Below are 21,606 nucleotides of genomic sequence, written 5' to 3'. Positions count from 1 at the left end.
ATAATAGTATTCTTTCGCAGTAGCGGTGGTAGCTTTTGTTCGTAAGATGTGAAAGCGACAAGGGGAGGACGCTTAGAACAATGTGCCAATCACACATTAACACAATGCGTTGGTGCATTTATCAATATTGGCACTTTCATTTCATACAGTTGCACAGTTGCGGCACACAAAGGCTCACAGTATATCACATGTTTTTTTAGAGGCACAATATAGTTTGTGTTAGGCGACTCTCCCCTTGGAAAGCGAACTGACTTATGTGAGTTTTCCCCCGCATAAATAAAAAACATAAGTGTAGTCATAAAATAACTGATTTAATTTTATGACCAGTTTCATCTGTCCGATGGAAAAAATACGTTGTCGTTTTTTTTACAAATATCAAAATACGTATTGTTTTTTAAACTCACTACTTTTAAATTTATGATTATAAGAAAACTGACTTTTGAATGTGATTGAAAATCATGTTCAATATAAACCTGAGCTCTGTTGAGTTGATTCTACAATTATGACAAATGTATATATTCTTCAACGAGTTGAATGCGGTAGAAATTCTTCGGATAAATTAATTTAGTTTTCTCTTTCATGAATAATTTAAATGAACTCTTAATAGCATATCATTTTAAACAACAGAGAAGAATAAAAAATAGTTGAAAAAAATTTATTTATTTTTAAGCAAATAGAAAATTTCTTGTGCAAGCATTAATATTACATTCGATTATTTCCTCAAACTTGACCATGAGAATATTGCAACACAATAGAAAAGATGTGATGTAACGAAACCTTCGTCTCACCTGGTGCTAACACCATGAGAAATTTCGCAAACAAGGACACATCAAACAAAACGTCTTTCAAATGCCATGTCACACATTAAATGCATTGAATAAGGGCTCCTCCCCAAACAATACACCTGATTTGCTCACCTTTTCATCCGAATTTTATTGAAACAGTCTTCGGGACGAATCCCTCTGGATGGTGTCGCACATTAATTCAGTCCCTTGAAAAGATTATGTTTTGTCTGACTTCCTAAGTCCAGTTTGTATACGCACTGTTCGCATTGGTCCTTGCGTGTGATTATTTTGTAATGCCCTCAACAGGCGAGTAAGTTTGTCTACAAGCCGAACAGCACCCCCACTGTGAAATGGTTTCCCAAAGGTCTCACCACCAGGAAGGGACCGAATCCCACAATATCCCAACCCCGAACATAGTCGAATTAGTGAACAAATATTTACCTTCGAAGCCTTTCTCTTTGGTTTCCTGGTGCCTACATTCTGCTTGTTTTATTTGTACTTTATTTAGAAAAAATCACTATGGGCTGGCCAGGTATGAAAAAAAACGACTACGATTTCGCCCAACATTCCGAAAGGTTCGCTCTTGAATAGACGAAACCGTGAAACTGGAAAAATAATTGCAGTGTCATTATCTGAGCATTTGGTTTGGATTGTATGTCGGATCTGCTTGTTATACTTTTAAGCTGCTAGCTGAGCTGGACCCCGCCGCTCTCTAGACAGGGTCAGGTTCAAATTGGGAAATTGCAAACGATTTCCTTGTTCTATGCGTGTGATGTAGTGTTCTTTTATTTTTTCCATCACTGGATATACCTTTCTTTTCGATTTCCTGGAATGGTCAGAACATAAGCTAAACTGTTTACTTGGGCGCTTTTTTCATGATTCATTTGAACTCGTCCAATTTCCTGAAATTGTTTTGATGGAGACTTCCTAGGTTAGGGTTCAGAACTGACTTGCGTAACACAACAAAGATAATTTGCGTAGTTCTAACCCTTTTCGCAACTGAGTCATGAATAGTTAGTAAGTGAATACAATACATACTAACCTAATTCAACTCAATCGATTGTAAAATTGAAGTGGTGGTGAGCTCAATTCGTTCGCGTTCCTTATCGCCAATTCATTATATGACTATTGATTTGATTTTCAATTACAAAACTTGTAACTTGTAAAGAATAACAATGATTCAATTGTAGGGAAACACGTATCCATAAAGTGACGCTAATCGAGTACAGATATCTTCTACTGAATAAGCTGTGTTTGTGCCTTGTTTTGTGTTTATAGTACCTACTAGAGATCTGTCCAATCGAGGGATCAACAAGCGGAAGAAATTGAGTTTTATACTCTGGGTAAGTCTCGGGTGCTTGGAATGGACAAGTCGAAATTCTGTTCTGATCAGGCGTTTAAGTACCTTTGGCTTTATTTGATTTGGCATCTCCAGCTTATTTGCTTGGAAGATGTTAAAAATATCTCTCAAACATTGATATCCGAGAGTGTCATAGAAAATCATGACCAGTTCAAAATTTGTCTTAGAATTCAGTCTTGAAATTGTTAAATAGAGTGTGGATACAAATATTTCAGGGTACGAATAGCACGTGCTAGTGTTTATATAATTAGATCATGTTATCTGTCAAGGGAAATATTGATCATTCCATTCTTGATCACTAGTAGCAACCAATGTTTAACTAACATTTTTTCCCTTCTCACTACCAGTTTATGTAGCACGTTGAGCATGAAGTACTACTCACAAGTACATTTTACTCATAAAACGTGACATAATATTTTTTACATTGTGCACTACAATTTACAAGCACCGCCCCAAATCTATTAACTAGCAACGGTGTCTTCAAAGTATCATCCCTTCCGGGAGCAACAATAAACACATAGTGCGAAAGATTATTAACGCCACTGTGGCGTGTCCAGGTCGCACTTCAAACTGTAACAGAGTTGTCAAATCAGGAGAAAATCTTTTCGACAAACAAAGCAAGCCGAAATTTGATCTTTGCCGACTAACCGATCAGTTACCCCGCCTAAGAGCTACAACAGAGTACACAACACTTCACTGATATTGATGACCGGGTGTCATTTTGTGTCAGGACGGTAAACTAGGTCACACTGGTAGCGACCACCATGATCATGGCATTCCTCCGATGAATGAAAGAATGATGCGTCAATTTGTTATGATGAACCGAAACCGATCGACTGGGTGGTAGCTTCTTATTTTCGATCCCAAATGGGACCATTTTATCGAGTTTTTTATTTTTAAGTCCTGTTTCTACTTATTGTTTTTCATCGCTCACTGATTCCCTGGCATTCTCGTGATGGCGCATACGAGCACAGGCGGCCCACATTTTTTGGGAACCTTCCTTCCTTGTTCCGTTATTTTTTTCTTTCTAGTAAGGGTTTCGGTCCGTGTCCTTGTTTGGTTTGTAACACGTCGTGCGTGTCTGTTTTTGAGGTTTTTATTTGAACATGACCCAAGAAGTCTCATCAATATCATTAAATTGCTCCGGCAGCACCTCTCCTGATCACAGCGGAAGCCAACGATCCGATACTGGTCAGTTCGAAGCCCGCTAAAGATGAGATGAGGGGTTAAAGGTAGATATGAAGAAACGATACAAGTAGAAGAAGAAAATAATTTCTGTTTATACAGAGGGAATTTATTGGGATTTTTTACCGATCTCTTTTCTGTTGTTGTGGAACTCATGACTTCGGACAAGTGATGGTAAGATATTCGGAATGGTCCGCAAGATATGTGGAGGCAGAAGGGAAATACGCAATTCCAGGAAGGTGGCAAGCAAGCACAGGTAAAAAGAAATTATGCCAGCAAGACTCCGCAGTCAAGAAAGGGCACAAGTGTACTGAAGAGAGAAGGGTGAAAAGTGAAATACAAATCGTTCTTATTGTTGAAATTGTGCAGTAATTAAGTTGAATGAATTTAAATAATGATAAAAAGTTGGCTTCCACTGTTATTATAGTAATTATTCGATGATTTTCATAATTTCGATCTTTTCTTACGTTTATTGACTGCCAGCCTTTTCGAAATTGTTTTTGCGTTTTTTTAAGTATCTTCGTGGGGAGAATATGAGTTATGTGTTTCTACGAGTTGAATTATCTATCAATCGATTTTTGTTGCATTTTCAGCGAAAATAAAATGAAAAGCTCCACGGTGTTGTAACTATGAATTAAATTTGAGTAACCAACCATTACCACCAAACAGCGTGAGTAATCAAACAAAGGTTAATGAACTTACTCGAATTTATATTTATTAGAGCGTAGACTTCGGGTTATTAGGCAAAGCCCAAGACTGGAACTGTTTAGAAATCGCGAAGGTCATCCCCTAAGTAAATGCAAATTTTTCTACAATCAAACAGGCCTACGATCAATTCCAATTTTTCTGTAAAGGGGTTACACCACTGCAGAATTTTCAAAAAATCGGAAAATTTTTTTCATTGCAAAAGGTATGATGTATGATCATAAACATAATATTCCAAAAGATGAAAAGCGGGAAAAATTTCTAGATGTCTAAATTTCAAGTTTTACCGCGAGACTCCGACTATTATATTCCGAGCGCCTTTTGTGTTCAGAACCACGTTTTTTGAGCTGGCCGGAAACATAAATCAAGTAAATCTTGACCAATCGATTCAAAGAATTTACAGAATGTTCTCGATAGTTATCTCTATAGAGATGCGTAGGGGTTTTTGAAAATTGGGAATATTTTTTTTAAGAACAATTTTGTGATGATAAAATGCGGTTTCATTTTTCTAGATCGAAAATTACGGGAGCTGAATTTCTGGTCGTCAAAGTGCAGCACTTTCGCGGAAATGCCGCCAAGTCGCCATTTTGTTTTTTATTTTTATAATTCTTTTGGACTTAAATATACATATTAAAAAGTGCTTTATACAAAGTTTGGATTACTTCATTTTTTGGATCCCAAAATAATTCCCCAAATAAATCCTTCTGTTTTTTTTTACAATGGTGCAACCCAAGTAGCAATCCGCAACTAGTTCTGATACGACAAAGTCCAAACTATGGTGCAACAAGAGCACGAATATATTTTTTAAGTTATACTGCTTAAAACAAGGTGACAGCAGTGTTTCTTTATAAAGTAAACATTGAACCAACTATCATTTGTAAGTTATCGTTACTTGATTCTAACACAGCTTTGCTTCTAGCTACTAGTTGAAAAAAGGTTTATTTTCCGTTGCGAAACTATTATAAATACGTAAGCGTATATGTTCATCCATACTGTGAATTGGTGTAGTAATAACTTAGATATTATAAGATTATAACATATAATTTCTTCATTGATTCAGATAGTTATAGGGAGGTTTTCCCAACGTTATGATAACGAAAATGCAAACAAAACAACCTTTGTTGGCGTGAATATGGCGACCAGGATATTACTTGTTCCAAAACTACTTTTTGCCGAAAATAGTGAAAGGCAGAATAGTCATTTTTGTTCTATGCACTGTCATAAACACGAAGAAAATAATATAGGGATTGAACATCGATTGTGATAATTCTATAATTCTCATGATATATGAATTTAAAATGATGAGAAATCACTCTACTTGGAATAATTTTGAGCATTCTGAACATAGCGTTATATTGTTGTTTATTTTTTATATCTTTATAAACAGATTTTCATTGAAGGCGCATAAAAAACAGTTAAGTAAAATTGATTGATTTTTATTGATGATAGAAAAGTATTCTGGATTCATTCAATGTTTATAATGTTGATGGTGACTAAGTTTCAACTAGTTTACTTGAAAACAAGTTATTTTCAAGTTATGAGATTTCAGTATGGCATTACAACGTAACGACAACTTATTTTTAGCCGACTTAACTACTAGTAGAAACTGCGCTTTTTGAGTCATGCAAGTGGTTAGATGTTAGTAACAATCACTCAAATATCTGGTTGCAAACTAGTCACAAACAAGCTAGCGTAACAAAAATTGTTACTTGGGAACCCCTTAAGGGGCGGGTAGGGTCTAACACTTTTGAAAAATCATTTATTATTTTCTTTGTATTTTCTCATAGTAAAACATTTTAAGAATATTTTGTGAAATTTTCAAACCTATCGGAGTAAAACTCGGCAAGTTATGGGCCTTTATCTTTGCTTATCTCATACTGCGTAGAAGTAAGAGCTCGGCACACAGGTCCAAGATTTCTGCTTCGATCGACTTAAAAACTTGACCAAACATTCTTGAAATGTTTCATTTTAAAAGAATACAAAAGAAAAAATATGATTTGTGAAAATGTTAGACCCTACGGGCTCATTGTTTCCATTGATTTTATAGACAAAAAACTTTGAACGCGTTTTTCTCGAAAGCAAGTTTTGAAAGTCCGTATCCATCGTCATTCAAAAAACAACTAAAACAATTTTTTTCCAAATATTGCACACACTTTCTACATATAAAAAAACAGACCCAAACGTTTTCCTTTTCTTTGTTTTTTACGTTGGAGAGGTTTTACATCTACAAAATGGCGAATTTTTCGTGGAAAATCGTAGTTTTCACTTTGAACAACCACCAAAAATTGAAAAAAAAATTTAAAAATCAAACAGCAACGTTGGGGTCTGGAAAAACATCAACTCTATCTATGCTGCTTTGATTTGTTGACTTCTTATCAGTCTGCGCTGAGATACAGTGGACACCACTAATCATGATTTTTAAGAAACGTTCTCAAAAAAACCTCTTCACCGACTCAATTCTCAATATTTTTCCACGAAAAAATTACAAAATGTGGCTCGAATGATGCTTTTAATCATGCAAAAAATTTAAATTTATTTTGTTGCACGATAACTCTGAAAAAAATTCTCAAAATTGATGATATCAATTGGACCCTACCACACCCCCAGCACCCCCCCACCCCTTTATGTAACAATTATATTTACATTGCACCTATTTTCAACGGATCAGGGTCATATCGCCCGAAAGCCATTTCGCCGAAAGTCATTTCGCCGAAAGGGTCATTTTGCCGAATGTCATTTCGCCGAATGGGCCACTTTGCCGAATGTCATTTCGACGAAAGGGTCATTTCGCCGATTCCTGCAATTGTCTTGAAATCGTAATGGGAATCGATTTAAAATAAAGAAAAATTAATGATGATAACGTTAACGCCCGTTTTGTTGACCTACAATTGTACTTCTTGAATAAAGATTGATTCATGAACCTCAGAACGGAGTTCCTACCACGAAAATGTATGTGGTATTTTCCGTTTACTAATTAAAAAAATTATCAGCAAATTTGATTCGTGTGCTGTCCGACCTCGCTACCGCTCGTTCGGACCTAACTAAAGCAAAGAAACCTAGCTTTGAGTAGACCGGGCAAACGAGGCGATTACAGGTTTGTATGCAAGAGGCCGCCGCTTCCGACGGCGGGTCGGCGGCCAACTCAGCCGGCGTCGCCTCGGCGGCTTTATGCCGCCGAGCCATGACCCTTTCGGCGAAATGACCTATTCGGCGAAACGACTTTCGGCAAAATGGCTTTCGGCGCAATGACCCGCTCCCATTTTCAACAATCAACAATTGGTATGATATATTAGCAAATCATCAGTCTTCCTACACTCCGATTGCAGTTTGCTTTCAAATCGCGCCCAAGACAGACAACCAAATAAACCGCTTAAATGCGGAACAACAGCAACAAACAACAATAGAAATTGTGAACGAAAAGACGGTTTCGAAGTGAGATAATTAAACAAACAAAAGTGACACTCGCCTATACGAAAAAACATACCATCGTTGTTTGCTTTCGACCTTCAATACAAGAAATTGAAACCTCGAATAAAACATTAAACGCATTTACTGCAGTTCAATAAGACGAATAGCATAATCTACATTCAATTCTATAATGAGTGCAAAGCAATTGAATTTAATAAAAACTACAACAACATGCGTTACGTGGAGCATCTTTATATAAAGCCGAAACTTGAACCAAAATGATTAACGGGATCATTTAATTTTCATCATGTGACTGGTGTGACTGGTGAAAGTGCTGTTTTTGTTTGAGCGCGCAAAAATTGACGATAGATACGTTGTGCGGTACAGTAACTGTTACAGTACAATCAATCAAAACACGATTCTATGATAAATATTCAAGAAAAAGGTTTTCTAGCAAGTTCTCTGCCAGTTGGGTTCATATGTTTAGTTGAATGTCCAGAAATTGTGGCTAAGTTATACATGGGTTATGTGTATGGTTTTAGGAAAAACATTATGATCCAATAGAGATTCAACTGACTAAGTGACTACCCACAAAATTTCTGAAGTAGCCGAACGTGCCACTTGAGCCAATAAGTTCTGATACCCTAAAAAATACTGAAGTAAGCAGGGTACCAGTTTGTTGGGAAAGTCCAACGACTTCCGGATATTTCAAAAATTCATTTGGAGGAGCGTGTTTTTATACATGACACGAAAAAAACAAACCAAATACATTCAAATAATTGTATAGCTCTTCAATTAGGCAGAGGCATATAAAATTTGCTTCAGATAGAATTGGAACAAAGACCATTGCCTGTATTTCAGTTATTTATTATTGAATTCAAGATCTTTTTTTATACAAATGTAGTGTTTTCTTCATACTTTTAAGGAAATATACGGATAAAAATATTCGTCATGGTTTCGAAGGAATTCTCGAATTTTTCCTGTAACACGGCTCATTAGGCGGGGCACACCTTCTTCGTCCATCGTTTTAGCTATCTTATTCCACCAGGTCGTCATCTGATTGATGTCTTTGACAACCTTTCTTTTTGCCTTGAGTCTCCTCTCCCAGTATTTCTCAATAGGGCGGAACTGGGTGCAGTTGAGTGGGTTAAGGTTTTTCGAAACAAACTGGACCCCTTTCTCTGCATACCATTCTTGAACGACTTTGCTGTAATGACAGCTTGCCAAATCTGGTCAAATCATTACGGGATGGTCGTGGGATCGAATGAACGACAAAATTCGTTTTTGGAGACACTCTTTTTGGTATAGTTCCGATGTCATTGTCTTATTTGTAACGAAAACTTTCGTTTTTTTTTTGCCACAGCTGCAAATGCCCTGCCAAATCATAAATTTTTTTGCTAATTTGTCGGCAAAAACAAAAACAGCCGTTGCCAAGTAAAATTTGCCTGGGATTTGCCCGAAGTCAGTCCATCAGAAGACACCCGTCGAACTTGGTCAGCACCTGGTCATATAGTTTCCGAGCACGAATTTTTACCACACTATTCTGTTTTATGGTCCGATTTGGCTGTTTGCTAGCTCGATACGACTTGATTCTTACCCGGAGTCGAGTTTTCCTCACGGTACTATTGGCAGCACCGAAATTCTGGCCAAATCACGGTCCGACAGATTAGAATTCCTCTTAATCGTCTTCAAAATCTTACCACGAAGTTTCTTGTCGACAGTTCCACTCCGACGATCGGCTTGAGGCTTCCGAATCGTCGTCAATGTTTCCTTATACCGTTTGATAACGCGCCATACCACATTTCTGGACAATTTCAGCTGTTTAGCTAGCCTAGGTGCAGACCATAATGGATTTTTCAAATAAATGTGCACAATTTTTTCCCTTCTTTCGTCTTCCATGTTGATTGTTTACAAAGTACAATCGATTTGCGGAATGTCAAACTTCCAAATTCGTCCACCAGGAGCGCCACAATATGAGCAAAAGTTTGTTCCAATTCTAAATGAAGCAAACTTTAGAGCGATTATGCGTAAAAATTCTTCTAAATTTGGATCAAAATTATTTCAATTTATAGGTTATAAAGGGTGATTTTTTAAGAGCTTGAGAACTTTTTTAAACAATAAAACGCATAAAATTTGCAAAATCTCATCGGTTCTTTATTTTAAACGTTAGATTGGTACATGACATTTACTTTTTGAAGATAATTTCATTTAAATGTTGACCGCGGCTGCGTCTTAGGTGGTCCATTCGGAAAGTCCAATTTTGGGCAACTTTTTCGAGCATTTCGGCCGGAATAGCCCGAATTTCTTCGGAAATGTTGTCTTCCAAAGCTGGAATAGTTACTGGCTTATTTCTGTAGACTTTAGACTTGACGTAGCCCCACAAAAAATAGTCTAAAGGCGTCAAATCGCATGATCTTGGTGGCCAATTTACCGGTCCATTTCTTGAGATGAATTGTTCTCCGAAGTTTTCCCTCAAAATGGCCATAGAATCGCGAGCTGTGTGGCATGTAGCGCCATCTTGTTGAAACCACATGTCTACCAAGTTCAGTTCTTCCATTTTTGGCAACAAAAAGTTTGTTAGCATCGAACGATAGCGATCGCCATTCACTGTAACGTTGCGTCCAACAGCATCTTTGAAAAAATACGGTCCAATGATTCCACCAGCGTACAAACCACACCAAACAGTGCATTTTTCGGGATGCATGGGCAGTTCTTGAACGGCTTCTGGTTGCTCTTCACTCCAAATGCGGCAATTTTGCTTATTCACGTAGCCATTCAACCAGAAATGAGCCTCATCGCTGAACAAAATTTGTCGATAAAAAAGCGGATTTTCCGAATGGACCACCTAAGACGCAGCCGCGGTCAACATTTAAATGAAATTATCTTCAAAAAGTAAATGTCATGTACCAATCTAACGTTTAAAATAAAGAACCGATGAGATTTTGCAAATTTTATGCGTTTTATTGTTTAAAAAAGTTCTCAAGCTCTTAAAAAATCACCCTTTATTAGTTGTTAGGCAAACGAACCGATTTCAGCTATACCGGTTTCCAGCTCCCGGTTTCGGAAGTACCGGAAATAGAGGTCGACAACTCTAGAACGGCAGCTGAGTCGATTTTCACAAACTTATACTCAAATAAAAGCGTCTACATATATAAAAATAGACTACTTTTGACTTTTGTTCGGTTGTGACTTGAAATGGCTGAAATGTGTTTAAAATTTTAAACCATCATTTAGAGCGAAAATGCAAAAAAAAACGAAGAATTACTATTAACTTGGGTAAAAACTGTTGAAAACTGAAAAGGTTATGTTAATGTATGCCCAAACATACTTATTTTGTTCTTATTCAAATTTCAAAGAAAGGTTTTTTGAAGAATTACTTAGTATTAATAATGAAAACATGAGTTATAGGAGAAAGGTATTGTTGCACCACTAGGTGGAATCAAACAAGTTTTTGTTGGTATAGTAAAAACACAAATCCGGGTTGATTCAACCAGTGTTTTTTGGAACAACTAACATTCTAGTTTAAAGGAAGCATTTTTTTGTTTGAATCTGCGATAACTGTTTTAACGAACTAGTTTTTTGGTTTGATGGGACACTAGTCGTTTTATTGTTTTAAACAATCAAGATTTATCTGTGCGTATAAGTTTCATTGCAATATCATGCATGACCCTATCAGATAAATCGTTGGGTTGTTTGTCATACTACTCAAGATTTGTTTGTAATACTAAAGTGAAATAATTCAACTACGCAACATAATCAAGAATGATCCGAAACTTCGTTCATTTCCCTAAATTTGCAGTTGTATCGTTCGTAGAGCTAACAATGGTAAATAAACTCATTGGATTAAAAGTATTAGAAAGTAATAAACAAACATGAAAACAAAACTTTATACAACTGAGTACTGTTACAGATGGAATTTGTAGGTAACATAACACGATTATGTTGTGTCTCGTGCTACGTCCAAATAAGACTAAACCGCGTTTTTATTAACGTACCGAATTTTGTGTGCTTTTTTATTAACGAATCGTATTTTGCTTGGTGCTATGGAAAAAATCAAAATAATCCTGTCCCTTCGTTACCAGTTCAGTCCAAAGACTGACGAGACCCAGTCAGTCTCCCTTGCTATCCGGGGTAGTTTGTGCAGCCCCTTGTGTTTTTTTTTGTGATTTTGTTCACAATCCACTCTCCTGATCCCACCCGTAAGTATAATAAACATATGAGATGTTTATCATTGGCAAAATCTTTAAATTATGTCAACATGTGTTTACGTTCTTTAAGAGCATGGCACAAGTATAAATATTGCTGCGAACGTGTAAAAAGAAACACACACTGGGACACATGCAGTACAAAACCGGGAAAAATCATCCTTCAATAGATTAAATAGCTCACCAATCTATGAATCGAATTCAAAATATCCCTGTGTAATTTAAAATTCAACGATTGAGAATTCCGTAAAAAAGCAGTATGAAATGTTTGTCGAACATTCACTGACTGAAATTCCCAGTGTATTAGCCATTTTTTTCGGTTGCCTGACAAAGAACAAGAAGCCACTGAAGCAACGACAGCACGGAGCACAAGACATCCAGGAAAGAGAATAAAAATTATTCATAAAATTTAAATTGATGGTCGTAACCGAAGAGGAAACCCAGCGGAAGAATGTCAGACAAAAGGAAGAAAGGAGATGCAACTGAGATAAAGGAGCAACCAGTAACTTCGCCGTTCCGCGGAGTTCCGTTTCGGTGTCGCGACGAACAGCAACCTAGGACCATGAGAGGAGAAAATGTGAAATACATATCTCGCTTGTTTCGGGTCGATTATTTTATATTTATGCGCACATAACCTTCAAGCTCTGGGGAGAAAAATTCCGATTATGCACTATTGTTGTGGCGTTCGCTGCTGCCAGCGAAAGGATTGAGTGTGCGTACGTACAGCGCGAATGTACTCCATGAAGGGTCCATTTTATGCAAAAATTTCCCGACACAACAAACGCATAACTTTTTTCTGCGCTGCGTGCTGTTGCCAATCCTTCATATATGCTAGGCAGCAGCATTCACTCTGGTCCCATGGACGCTCACTCAAGTGGCTCATTTTAGGGCTTTGCTATTTTAATGATAGTGCAGCTCTACAACTATTGCCGGTTGAACTAAAGATCTTTAGTGAATGTGTAGTTTACAATGAAACACTATAATCTTGCACAGGAATGGTTATATATTTAGGTGAAATGACTCACATTTGAATATTGAAATTTCGCTCTCATTTTGATGGGCAGGGGTAACGAAAAAAGTGAAATTAACACTTTTTAGGAACAGATTGGAACTTCAAAAGACATTTCCGACCAATAATTGAGAGGCAATGACTCGAGCCACGGAGCTGATTGATTCGAATTCGAAAGCAATTAACCGCGCGAAAGGAAAGTGCAACATGCCGACGGCTTTATCAGATTGAATTATTATTTCATTTCTGGGTACTGGAATTGTGGAAATTATTAGTTAAACTCCGATCAGAAGAACTTAGGAAAATGACTTGTACAGCAAACGCGTTCAATCGGCATAAATATTCTTTAAATAACGCATGATTCTTCATTATGTTGTAAATTTCACTTCATTAATTATTCACTCATTCAACTCTTTACTGTTGTCAGTTAACTCACAAAAGACACGAATATATGTAAAACTTGTGGAACCATCGATGGCGACACGGGCAACATCATTTCGACGATGATTATGTAGAAATAAAAAAAGATTCCAACAAGACAGACGAGTTGTAAATCGCCGAACGAAGCGAAGAATGTTTCGAGATCGAAGATGAAGACCCAATCGAAAACATTAGAACCCCGAATTTGGTGCTTACACAATAATGAGCCGACGGGGTCGAGCAGGAAGGGAATCCCACAAAAGCAAACGAATGAAACGAACGTTGATGAAGACCTAACGTACCAACAACCTCAATACCTCGGCATATCAGGGACCGTTTGGAGCGCTGATGAACTGGAATTAAAGGATGGGTCATCTAACTCCATACAAGAGCCCCATACAAATCAACAAACAAGTCGTGAAGTGAAACGAGTAAATCAAACACCATTTGAAGCAGAACAATTGACCTTGGATATTCGAAGTCGTATTTTTTGTATATATTACTCTCAAACAAAAGTGGTCCTCATTACTATTCCCCACCAGCGCTGCCACAGCATCGTAATAGTCATCATAATCATCAGCTGGTGTTCGACAGCCCAACAAATCATGATCGATACTAGCAATACAAGCAATCACATACCACTTTGGCATGTTTTCGGTATACACTTCAGAAATAAGGTCCGCAAACCTCCAACATAAACGAGCTATAAATTTATTAGTGTTTCCACACACATTTTTCTTGTTCACCCCTCTTCCATTGCAACACCGGGCCCAACCGCCAGAGCTGTCCCAAATATACGCGCTCCTTCACCTCGCAGTTGATCCTCATCATCATACGCTTGATCATTATCCTCGTTTTTTTCCTGCTTCTCGATCTACCAAACTGTCGTTAATTTATTCTTCATCATCACCACGTCGTTGTCGGTTTGGTGGACAGCGAATATCCCAACCACATCCCATGCTGCCTGACACCCGACGCCACTGACAACGGAGGCAACAAACTGAGCTGGATCCACGCGAAAGATGGCAGCAGCTCGTTCAATTATTATTAGTGTATATTTGAACTTGAATTTTAATATCGCTCGTCTCGTACCCTGCGCGACTGGACCGGATCGCTACGCAAAAGTGCCCGAGACAGGCTACGAAAGTTCAAACCAAAGACCACAGTTTGGACAGCAAGAAGAGCTCAGAAGTGAGGGAAGAATCGCAAACGAAAAAAAAATACATCAACACCCGACTGTGAACGCGCCGAGCAGAATCAATAACCGCTCAAAATTTGTGGGATTTTTTGTGTGCGATCCACTTAACAGGTTCTCTTTTGAGTAAAATGAATCACTAAATTATCATTTTTTGATGATGTCAAAATAGAAAAAATAGCACACCAAAATTGATGTAATAAATGGCAATGTGACAACCTATTCGAAGAAAGTACCCTAATACCCCCCTCACTCTATCCAATGGTTTTAATATTTGGAACAAAATTTATTCTGGCACTTATTACCGTACGATTACTGTAGATCTTTTCAACAAATAAGTGTACATTTATTACATGTGTATGTGTATATGACAAAATTGTTTCAGGAGATGGATAAACAGATTAGTACAAACTTAAATTCAGATGAAAGGATCTCATAATCTACTATTGAATTTTATCAAAATCTGACATCTGGCAAACTTAGATTCAATTGATAATTCCTATACGCCCCTTGGCTGTTGTTTAATTATATCCGGATCTGATTTCTAGTGCCAGACTTACAGGGTGATAGTTGCACAAAGTTATAATAATAGAGAAAACCGGAGTTAAGCCGGACATTTTTAGGAAATTGAAAAAACGCATCCATTATTACTAAGTTTTTACCCAAGTTATCTATACCGTTGTGTAGCTTCAGCCTTCAGCTACAACTCCCAATTTGTGGTTTGGAAAAATATGCCTTAGTTTTCGTAAAAAGTTGCGAAGAAGTGACCTTAAATCCAAAATTTCAGAAACTGTGGGGCTAAACCGGACTCCCTATGGGAATAACCGCACTGAAAAGTTTTACACAAAAATGATGAACGAACACAGTAGGGCACCAAATCTTAAGATAACTTAAAGCGCAAAAAAAATGAAACCGTGTTTGAATGGATTGTCTGTTGGCTTCAATCTAGTGTGAGATATAATTCTGCTCGCTGGGAATCTAGGTATTGTCTCGAAACTTTACTTGATGCTATACCAGAAAACTGGCCAGTAAAAACTTTCAGTTTTTTAAATTTTTTAGTAATTTGCCAAACAATCTCATTTACACTCTGCCGGTTCCAGGTTTTCGGTTCCGGATGTTGCGGTCGAAAGCTCTAAAATGTAACTAAAAGAAATCCGTTGAAAGTAACCGGTCGCTCATAAATTTCATCCTCAATAGCACCACGTTTGGCTAAAGTATCGGCTCTCTCATTACCTGGAATGTAGCAATGAACTAGGACCTAGACTATAGTGACTCGATAATTATCATTCAATATGTCGTTCAGGTACTGTTTTATTTTGCCCAAGAAAAACGGTTCATTTTTGCCAGCAGCGTGTGAGTGAATGGCTATCTATGAAGATGAAATAATGGTTCGGAGATAATGTGACGATTACACTCAAGCTATAATGAACCGCTGCTAATTGTGCTAAATAAACTGATACAGGTTCTTGAAGTCTAAATGAAGCCGAAACATTATTGTTAAAGACTTCGCTTTCACATCTCATCCAAGTCAGTCGATAAAACTGAACCGCTTACGTTCGGGACTGAAGAAAACAAGTTCATTATTGTGTAGTAAACAATAAAACGATCTCGAAATTAGTGAACCAAACGAACAAAAGCTACCGCTGCCACGAAAGAATACAATTATTGTTGACTTCAGGCAGTGTAAAATTCGACCTTTGATACGAGAATTTGAAGGTTTGCTTTAGGAGCAAATAATAAAACAAATAATGTTGTTAACATCCAGTTTTATATAGAGTTGGATGCAATTCAATTCGCAAAAGACAATAACAATGTGCACTATGTGGAGCACGAAAACATTAGGTACAACATTCCAGTATATATGGAAGATAGTGCTATAGAAGTGTGTGTGCATGATCTTCCCTCAAGTGTCTTCGATCCTTATATTCGCAAAACTATGTCCCAATACGGGAAGATTCTCTCTATCGAAAAAGAAAAGTGGAAGAACTTTTTCCCCGGCATTCTAAATGGCGTACGTTTATTACGCATGCGCTTGAAGAGGGCTATACCTTCTTATGTGACTTTCGGTCAGGATACAGGAGTCCCGTGCAAATCACTTGTTACCTATGACAATCAGATGGCCAAAAAGCTGTTCACTACGGTAAGCCATGTGATAAACTGGACAAGGAGATAACTATACCAAAGGTCAACGCTGCTTCCTTCACACCAACCCCAAAAAACCCTAGTACATCTGAAACAGCCATCAACAACAATGAAGCATTCTCCTCAACGAAACCTATGGACGCAACACATTCAGAACAAGGTACAACAGCAGCAACTAACAACGCACCCAACACCTGGACAAATAAAAGTAATACCACTAATGATTCCACCAACAACAGTGACACCGAACCAATGGATGGGAGCGAGAATAGCGATCCACTGCTTCCCCTTAAATTGCTGGATGGCAATGAAGAAGAAAAAAATAAATATTTTTATCAATGTTAAACGGCCAAGTCAAGCTTAAGTGCATATGAGCCGTAATAAAAAAATCTTAATGAAAAAAGAGTATAAAAAAATCTTAATGAAAAATTACTGTTAAACATACCAAAACCAGTAGCCTCCTCAATTCGTGATCCGTCCGTGAAAAATATTTTCTCAGAGTCAATATGCCAGAGCTTACTTGTAAATATTTTTGGGATTTCCATCGAGCGTAGGTGTTCCGGGATTCCACATACTTCGCGCTGCAGGGATGTGTCAAAAAATAAAGTTGAGTCAGGGACATTTAGGAAGCTGACACGGATAGGAATATATCTTGAAAGGTTGGTTTCCTGTGACATTTGGTTAAAATATACTGTCATGAATTTTGTTTGAGATTGAAGCTTAACTAGCCTTTCGAAGTTATTAATAACCAGATGATTCAGTACCTCTTATTAGTAGTCGCGATTAAAGCTCCCAAAACTATCTTTCAATGGAAGAACTCCCGCCAGAACTTCAAGACTCATCGTATGTGTCAAATGCATGTAACCTAAGGCAATTCGCAAACAACAATATTAAATTCGTTCCAATTTGATTATATGAGAATGCAGCGGAACGAAAGCAAACGCATCCATATTCCATAACATAAAGTATCGTTGTCTGATACAATTTCATTAGATCGTCCGGATGAGCAGCCCACCAAGATCCTGAATGAAAAGTTTTGTCCGATATAGTCAAACCATCCCTTCTGCCTCCTTTTTGGACATTACATCTATGGAACCGAAATTTAAAAAAGCTCGTCGACAGAAGTTTGCAGGGATCCGCTAGCTCACTAAAATTATAACCCATTTATCGCATATCTTATACTGCCACTCATAACAGGATAATTCAAACTTACAAAACTTGTGATCTGAAACGGAGTCCGAATTATGAAATTTCTACCTTTCCCAGCATAACCGAATTGCGGATTTAAAAATCATATGTCAAGCGAAGCATCAAATTCTCTAATGTTAAAACTATTCCCACCAGTCCATGCAACAACAGTAACTTCTCGACAAAAACTCTGATGTATTCGTTAGAGTTACGATCGTTTTCGACCGCAGTCCACTCCGTGCTAGGTCCAAGTGAGAAATCTGGCGTAATCATAAATATAAATATTCAGTAAACATCATCCCTTTTCGCTCCATGACTTTGGAGATCGAAATCGATCGAAAATGAAATGGTTATTTTAATTTATTCTAATCATTATTATCAGAGCTTATAGGTGACACATTAAAGAGGATTTCCAGCTCCGAGGTCTTAAGAGCTTTGCACACTTTATTATTGTGTAAATAAAGTGCTGTCTTACTTCGTCTATTTGGGAGTGATGATTTCGACGTTCTGGAATTTCATTCACTGTCAAAAGAGTCTCCGCTGGAACGGGATGAAATGGAAGACCACAGACGGGTTCGATAAACAGTATTTTTAGTTTAAATATTTTCGTTTGCTTCCAATGTTTTGCTAGTTCTGTGTCCGCACACTTCGGAATGAGTAAATTGAATGCGTTTCCTGAAGAGTAAACCGAAAACCAGTTTAAGTAAATTTCCAGCCTATATGCTTTCGCTTAGTTCTCAATATTGATGAAATGAAAGTGGATGAAGAATTCCATCATCATTATGATCAGTATAGCTGTCACCATTCTTTCTGGTTGATAGTATCCAATTGTCATTGCAACGTCACCGTCACCATCGTCGTCTGGACGCTGAACCGGCTGATCAAAACCGCATTAATGGTCGTTGCTAAATAAGAGACTTCCGGTGAATGGTCCAATCAGGCTCGGTGCCATAAAACTGCATTAAAAAGCTGCGTTTTCAAACATGGCTGTTCAACGGTGCAAACATTTCGATTCGCGATGACAGGTTGGCCGAAAACAAAAATCCAAATTTAAATGGTTACATTTTACTGCCCCGGTTCTGCGATGGAAGCGACTGACCGTAATCAAGTGAATTAAGTTGTTCATCACAATTGGGTGATAAACTGATTGTTCGAAGCTTGAGTTCATAAACACAAATTTTACGATCAGCAGATTTTAAGATCGGTTGATTTCCATTTCTCATTCTTTGTCGAATCATTTTTTGAATGAAATCGGAACCATATGTCAAGGTAGCCAAAAAACCAATGCTTCGGCTAACAAATAACAATCGATTGGCTTCGAATAAAATAGCGGATGTTCAACAGTTCAACATAACTGCCCTAACACTGCTTAATAGCAAGAATCATGTATGATTGCAGATGTCGGTTATCTGTGTTAATCAGAATGCGATATATCATTTCACTGATATTGTGGGTATCATCACAACGAGAGCAATTCTGTACGAGAAGGCTCTACTGCTCGCTACATTGTTTGCTGAGCTCTCAAGGCAGAAACATTAATCGCAACATGCTATTTAAGCTTCTGGAATAGCAACCCTATCTTCCAGTTAGAACATGCGTCAAGAGAAGCACCAGATAATGCTGCTGAACTGTAGCCCAAACCAGTATCTTTGGTCAGAGGGACAGCTTAAGGGAAGCATTTGTACATGACAAGAGACATGATTTTCTATGAAAAAAAACTTTACTTGTTTTGCTTAATACAGAAATGCTCCATCTGGTCCTCCGGAAAGGCAGACAACATCTTTCGACTCGAACCTAGGCATGTTTCTATGATATTCAGTCTCATCCTTACTTTAAGTTCACACAGACAGCAGCCGCATTGCAAAGGAAACGCAAGACTTTCCTAAACGCTTCATTTCCAAGTTACTTGAATGAGATAATCCTACACCTTCTCAGACATCACAGCAAGTCATACAGCATAGTGCCTATCCGGGCAGTGCCAATAGTGCTGGGGACAGAATGGAAATGTTGAACAAAATGTTGGAGAGCCTCATTGGAAACCGGATTGAATAATCCCAATAAACATTCAAGAATTGCCGAAATGTAAAACTATTGGCATTGATGTTTGATTTATTCTCCCACATCCAATAAAAGTTTCTGATTATACACAAGGTGATAATAAGCTCAGAAGGAAATAAATCGAATCACACAGTGAAAGTTATTAGAGCAAAATTCTCCCCGAAATGATAACTGATTTCCTTTTGATGTAACCACAAAATATTCAGCCCAACGATCGATTCTTACCTACGTGTAATTTTTTCTACTAATGACTACACATCACCAGACAGTCCAATCAAACCCATAATGAGTCCGCGCGATCAAGCTCCATGATGCGGAAACATAATTTACTAAAACGGAGCAAATTAATGTTTGAAAAAGACTATTAAAATCAAAAATTGATCATTAAACCACCAAGAAAGGGAAGAGAGAGAAGGAAGAGAGAACAGAACCAGTCAGTAAAAACACCATCACCAGGAGGCCAAGCGAGGTTAGAAAGCAAACAGGAGGACCTCCTGATAGCAGGCGACCTGAAGTGGTAAGATGGAGTAAAAGTTGAAATCTCATTCTTGAAAATTGTGTTTAACTAACCACAAAAGCTTGGGCAGCAGTGGAGAATGTGCACGAGTGGGCAGTCAGAAAGAGTCGATTTTTGGGGTGCACCAATTGGCAGTGCTGCCAAACAGAAGCACACAATTGAATTGTTACAAGTTTCATCTAATGGACCATTTTAGCTTCCCGAAACAGTTTTTTTGAATAAATGTACGTAAATTATTTTAAGGTCGAAGAAATGACGTAAGAATTTTGCAGTATGACTACGTCTCTGTTTTTTTCATGTGGGTGTAAATTCAAAATTTTGAAAATTAACCCGTACAGGCTTTGAACATCTACAGTTTGACTAATTTTAAACAGATTTTCGATATCTTTACATCTTCATGACTGGCCTTTGACATATTAAGGAGTGTATCGAAAAGTAGTTAGCAACATTGATTATTGAATAAAAAAGCGAAAAAAAACATATTTCGACATCAGTTTTCGATATATTGTAGAAAAATTACATTTTTATGCATTTCACTGATTATATTGAAGAAAATCCTAGTTTCTGTGAAACGCTCGCACTTTTTACTTGACATTCTTCATTAAATTCTGCAAAGTTACATTTGTGACTTTCCTGGTGGCAGCTGTCCAGCTTTTTTTGAACTCCTTCATGTTTTGGGACACTGTAGCTTCCTTCCGAAAGTGCCGCTTGACAATTGCCCAATACCTTTCAATTGGCCGAAGATCCGGGCAGTTCGGTTGGTTGATGACCTTTTCCACGAATTGTACATTATTTTTTGACAACCACTGTAGAACGGAGTTGGCGTAGTGGGCTGAAGCCAAATCCGGCCAGAAGAGAGGAGGAGCCTTATGCTTTCTGTACAGTGGTAGCATTCTCTTTTTCAAACATTCTTCCTCGTACACCTTGGCGTTAATTGTGCCCTTCGTGAAGAAAATCGACGACCGCAAACCACAGGTACAAATTGCTTGCCAGACCAACACCTTCTGCCCAAACTTTTCCATCGCCACCGTGGTGTCAGCGTCGTCCAGGTCCTGGTACACCGATTTCGTATAATATTGCGGTCCGGGCAGCGCTCGAGAGTCTTCCTTGGCGTAGGTTTCGTCGTCGATCAGGATGCATCCGTCTTTATTCTGTAGAATCCGGTTATACAGTTGTCGCGCTCTTGTTTTGGCCTGAACTTGCTGTACTAGGAACTTTTTCGGCACCTTCTGTTTCTTGTACGTTTTAAGGGAGATCCGAACTTTGATCCGTTGAATCATCCCGATGCTGGTGTTGAACTGCTTGGCCAAATCCCGCGTCGACACCGATGGGTTTTTCCTGATGTACTCAACCACTTTTAAGTCTCGGCCGGGCTGGCTGGGACCCGTTTTCCTACCGGATCGGAGCAAATCCAAGCAATATTTTTGAC

The sequence above is a fragment of the Malaya genurostris genome, chromosome 3, assembly GCF_030247185.1.
Source record: "Malaya genurostris strain Urasoe2022 chromosome 3, Malgen_1.1, whole genome shotgun sequence".
NCBI lineage: Eukaryota > Metazoa > Arthropoda > Insecta > Diptera > Culicidae > Malaya > Malaya genurostris.
The sequence above is the reverse complement of the archived record's forward strand: the minus strand, read 5'-3'. Positions refer to the sequence as shown.